This window comes from Gopherus flavomarginatus, chromosome 2 (assembly GCF_025201925.1).
Source record: "Gopherus flavomarginatus isolate rGopFla2 chromosome 2, rGopFla2.mat.asm, whole genome shotgun sequence".
NCBI lineage: Eukaryota > Metazoa > Chordata > Testudines > Testudinidae > Gopherus > Gopherus flavomarginatus.
The window spans coordinates 97,141,687-97,147,686 of record NC_066618.1 but is presented as its reverse complement, the minus strand read 5'-3'; positions in this window follow the sequence as shown (position 1 = coordinate 97,147,686).

The following is a 6,000-nucleotide window of genomic DNA, read 5'->3' as shown; positions in this document are numbered from 1 at the left end:
CTGAATCTTCTCTTCCTTTAAATACCTCACTCCTGCCAAACCCAAACTGCAGATCATGGTTATAGACAAGTGACAAGCTGCGACTACTCCTTTCTTGTCTTTTGTACTCCCTTTCTCCCTGTCTGTAACCACAATGAAAAAACAAAACATAACCCTACACTACATGTAACTAACAAATCCATGCCAATGCCTATTACTTTGTTTGTATGTTGTATCCACATCATCTATTCTTAGACTGTTTGTCTTAGATTGTCTCAGAACAGGGGTCTCTCTTCGATGCTTGTGGAGCATTCAGTACAAAGGGGGATATGCAGCCAGACGGTGCCCTTTGGGCACTTCTATAATACAAGTATTCGTCACTTTTCTGATCATAACCAACATTTGTATATCTAAGCCTTATGCAGTCAGTAAGATTGCTATGAACCATATTTGCATTTCATAACTGTCATCACTACCACCACACAGATATGATAAAACTTCAGGAGAATAATGAAATACCTTTGAACTGAAGATTCCACGAGTAAGGAACTCAGTTGTCCTGATTTAAAGCAGACTAAGGAAAAACCAACTGATGGCAAAACTATCATTGAAGTGATGACTGATTCAGTGGGCCATATTCACTGAATGGAGTACTCTAGGAGTGAGTTTGTCCTGTTGTTTTTGTCTTTTCTACATGTAACTCTAGCCGATGTACTATCCTGCTAAGAATTAAATGCACTCATGAATTTCTGTCAGTGTCAATGTCAAGGTGCTACAAAGCATGTCCCTTTTGATGAATGCTCAGATCTCAGTCTCTCATGACCTGGATAAGAATGAAAATGTGAAGGCTGGTCCCAGGAGACTGTCTAACCACAAACATGCTGTCAATGGAGTCATTTTGCAATCAAATGGTTCATACCATCCTTGTCATGGAACAGCCACAGAATACAACAGGATTGTCTGTCTCTCTGTCTGAACACTCTTCCAGCCTGACTTATCCTTGCCACTGCATCATTCAGAGCTAGAACCATAAATTGGGCTTGTTGGATTAAAGGTCTAAAAGGCACATTCACTGCTGCCTTCAGAGCTCAAACCTTGTTTCCTGTCTTTATTACACTTTGTGAGTTCTGTGATATGACATCCATTGTCATGTTGACATAATTAAAAACAGATGTTTAAATAAAGTTGGGGAAAGCTGAAACCTGTCCTTAAAGCAAATGGAAATTTTCATAAACTGCCTCCATCCTGGGTCTGGGCCATGGCTTGCCAGATTGTGGGTGGTGTGGGCAGGGCCAGCGCTTCCATTTAGGTGGCCTAGGCAATCGCCTAGGGCTCCAGGATTATTGGTGGGCGGCATTTTGCCGGAGGGGGCAGCAGGTGGCTCCAGTGGTGCTGCTGCAGTCGTGCCTGCGGACGGTCGGCTGCTCCCGCGGCTCCGGTGGAACTCCTGCAGGCACCATTACGGCAGCTCCACTGGAGCTGCGGACCAGCGGACTCTCCGCAGGCACGACTGCGGCAGCTCCACCAGAGCCACAGGACCAGGGCGTGGGGTGGCGAAATTGCCGTGCGCCTAGGGCGCTAAAACCCCTAGCGCCAGTCCTGGGTGTGGGAAAAGATGGATGGAACGCCAGAAAAACATATTGGAGGCAAGGTCCCATGCTGGAAGTTTCTCTCTTGAAGAGTGGGAGGGAAGGCTGTACAGATGTACAGAAGTTAAGGTGGTTGAGGGAGTTTCTACCCAAGGTAGAATCTGAGAGGTGGCACGAGAATGCCTATGTATGTTTTGGTATCTATTATGCTGAACAAGGGTCAGTTGAGCTTCAACCCTATCGGTCCTGAGCTTCAAGGAGTGTTTTGAATGAGTGGAAATCCTTCCACTTGATACTGTATTTGGAATGTATTCCTACTTGAGTCTGTCTGAATGTAAATCAGGCCCCAATAGATCACAGAAGATAAAAGTTTTCTCTTGATTCCTGACTGAAAATCCAGGAAATAATATAGGACAATTCCCCTCAGCCCCCAGACAGGGTTCAGCAAGATCGGTCAATCTTATTTAAATCCCTGCATGACAAAGTGAACATAGATGTCTTGTTGTAGATGTGCCTTAAATGTTTTAGTCAAAGAAAAGAGACAAGATTTGGTAACAGCTTACTGTGGTAATACCTTTATTATCTATGGAGACTAGGAATCTCTCTATACAGTCAAGTAGCTTAACTTATACCTACCGGTAGCCTGAGATTCTACAACCATGACCTGGAGCATTTTTGACACTAGCAACATTTTTAGTACACTGCCTGCCCCTTCCCCTGCATTCATAAGGACAAGTGTCCACATGCTCAACAAAGATTTGCTTAACTAAAGCTTGCAATTTAAAATGTGATTGTGTAGCAGGAGCAGAGAGAATGTTCCCTCCTCTGGAATACCTTGAGTGTAACTGACCTTGCTGTTTGCAGAGCTGAGTGATAATTCTTTGAGTGCATGTGACTTGCTCTGCCTCGCTTACTGCTGCATTGCGTGTTTTTACCTACTCTACCATATGAATAGTAAAACCAAATATTCTTTCTTTCTCTCTCTCTCTCTCTCTCTCTCTCAAGTGGTTAGGTAAGGGTTAACAAATATTTTAGCAGTTGCTCTAGTTGATTGTTGCTTGTTTGAATGAAATGTTAAATCTTGGCACTAGTGGGAAATCTCTCCTAACAACTGTCATAGCAAAGTTATAAATAGTTAAGGGAGGAGCTGAGTGAGGCGGAGGCAGAAAGATCAGCCTGAGGAGTGAAGGTCTGGACAGTGAATCCATCTCAGCCCACCAAGCTCTCCTGTCACTGTAGAGAAAGACTCACAGTGACTGTTACAAGAAGCTTATAATCAGGGAAATGACTATATGATTGCACTTTGATATTAACTAAAGGTTTGAAAGAAGACCTAGACTGTGTATAGTCAGCCCAAATCACCAGCAAAGTTTAAGCCCCTGGAAGAATCCTGGGGGAGTTGGTAATAGATTGCCATCTACAATTTTGAAAACAGCAATGTATGCTACAAGCTCCGGATGAATGTGGTTGACACACCCACTAGTCCCTGAAATCCTCCTTTTCTGTTGCTTCAGGCTCTGACTTTGTTTGGGTGCTGGTATAATACACCAAATCAGGAATGGATGTTGTGCAACATGACCTGTAAATTTTCACACTGAAAAAAGAGAGAGAAATGAATACCAGATCCCTATGAGACAATATATAACCTGCAGAGATTCAGAGTATGCTTTTTTTTAAAAGTAGAATTCTTTACGGTATTTTGTGGAAGAGTAGTATCCTTTTAAAGACTTCATCTAACCAGACAAAGACCTGGCTATAACACTTATGGGTGAAAGGCTGCAAAAACACCTCCCTTGTTGCCAGGTTTGCCCACTGTACACTGTTTCCCAATGTATGATAGATATTTGTGTTTGGGTAAGGGAGAGCTGGCAGAAATTCAAAACAAATAAAATTTAGGCAATGCTTGTAGGTCAGGGGCAAGTGCTTTAAAAATCTTTCAATTAGTTTGTGTACCCTTGTTGTTCAGGGAGTAAGGACACCATTCATGAGATGGATTAGGAGTCTGGGGATTCCTTTGAATTCTCAAGCCAATGTTGAAACAGTTCTTTGGAGCAGATATTATCGCTTGTGTTTGCCTGGAAAGTCCATGCTTTCCTCTCTTTAACAAGGCCCCTGTCACAGTCATTCATGTCTTCATCACCTTCATGCTAGATTACTTTAATTCTACTATTTGGACTTTCTTTGAACTTGATCTGGGGAGCTAGAGCAGTTGCAGGACATGGGAACCCATTAATCCTAGGAATAGAGGCAAAGACTCAATAATGTCTTCCCTCTCATATTTGTACTGGATACCAGTAAGCCTATATATGAACCTTATAGTGATTATATGAAAAGCATTTAATAATATGGGCATGAGGTTCTAGAGTCACCACCTCTCTTTCTCTGTGTTCTTTCAAGATGATTATGATCAGTTGGGACTGCTCTGTGCCCTGAGTTTCCATATGAATTGGTCTGTCAGCAAGACCATATCTGTTTGTGTACCCCATCTTTGGAACTCATCAGAAATGTCCTTGAGCTGTATTTACGTAACATTGTCAGGATTTTCTATTTGCATGAGTTCATCCTTGACCTTTTCAACCTCCCTTTTTACAATAGCTCTTCCATTTCTTTTCCTTCTCCCCATTTTTGATAGGCAGATTAGCTATTTTCCCCTTGGCCATTTGGCCCAGTTTAATTTAATGAACGTTGTAAATACCTTTTGCTGCTGCACAAAACAATGGATACTATTAAAATAAATACAGTAACGGCATTACCATTATCCAATTCAGTGCTTTGTAGAAACTTGCGAGTGAAAGGTAGTATATAAAACCAAATTCTCTTCCTTTCTGTCAGTAGTATGGAACAAATGTAAGGACTAAAAAGGGGGAAATGTAGTAGTGTCCATACTGATTCCAGATGTTCATCTAAAAGGTGCTATTTATGAGAGGATATTACTGAGAACAGTCCTAACCTAATATGTAAAGGATTACACAAACTATGTTTCACTTGTGTGTGCACACACATTTCTCCTCACAATGTAAGAGCTCTATAAATCTAGAGAGCAAGAAGTGAGAGAACTGGATCAGCAGTACTGTAATAGCAAAAATGGCTCAATTTAGATTTTTAAAGTAGAAGGCCTCAGTTTCAGTGAGAACCCTCAAACTTCACAAAAGTAATGTCTTAGTGTAACTTAAATTGGTGGCAAGAAGATCTCAAACTTGAGATCCTTTTCTGTTTGGATAATTGTTTGAAAATTTGGATACTTATGTGAAAATTGCTATCCAGTCTTCAGAACTAGGCTGGAAATCTCAGGAGATGAGGCTTTCTTGCAAAATTTCTGATATTGCTTCCAATAATTGGAGCAGAATTACTGTAAGACTGGCCTTCCTTATAGTGTTTAGGCACCTCTGCTGCCAATCCCCGGTGGAACAAGGAAATTCAAAGGGAAGAAAAAAGTGAACTTGTTGAAATCACAAATAAAGCTTGTTTAAATTGTGGGTGAGGTTTAGGGAAGGGTGGAAGTTTTCAGATTCTTATTTAATACTAAGCTGCTCATCCATTTTAGTAGATAAATTACAAAATTTAAAACAATTTTAATATATGTGAAATATCTTAAATCTGATAGAGAATAAGCAATGGGTGGGTACAATTTCTTCACTTTAAAAATGCCACACTTTTGCAGTGGGCTCTAAGGGAACATAAGAGTGAGTGGTACTTTACAGCCATATAGGAAGATGCAGTCCCTGTCCTGAAGTGCTTACAATCTCTTGAAGTCAATGAGGATCCAGGTCTATGCATAAGCTGTCTGTGCATCACTCATTGCAGCAGAGGTTTTACATACTAGATTAGAAATGGAAGGCTATCTGGAACTGATAAATCCACGTGTATTAGTGAATGTGTTTGTTCTAATGGCAACTGTGTGCTGCATCACCTTCCCTAATAAGGAAGCTATTAAAACTTCAGACTTGTGCATTAACTACTGATGGGTTGATTTCCTGTTTGTTAGTGTACCATTAGAGCGTCAAATGGGTCTGGAAAGTTTCAAGGCAGTTGTCTGGACTTTTCACACTTCAGGGATATTTCTTTCAGACACACTCTCTGCTTGATTTTTGATCATTAAATATCAGCTGAAGACCATGAGCGGAGGAGAAGTCAGACTTCAAACCTGAAAAATTGCTGAAAGTGAATTGCTGTTTAATTATGATCTTGGAGTCAATAAAGTCACCTGATGGCAGATTTAGAGGAACTCATTAGGAAATGGAATTCAGTCCTACAGAACACAAGCTGCAATGGCTCTGGAACCAGGCCATTTCAATAAGGTCTTCAAATAAGATATGAGGGAGGGAGCCTCCAGGGCACAGCTCTCTGAAAGCACAACCGTGAGGAATCTATATGTATGCAGCAATTGGAGTAGTAAGACCAAAGGTGTGGGGTCTTAGATGATATTTAAAAC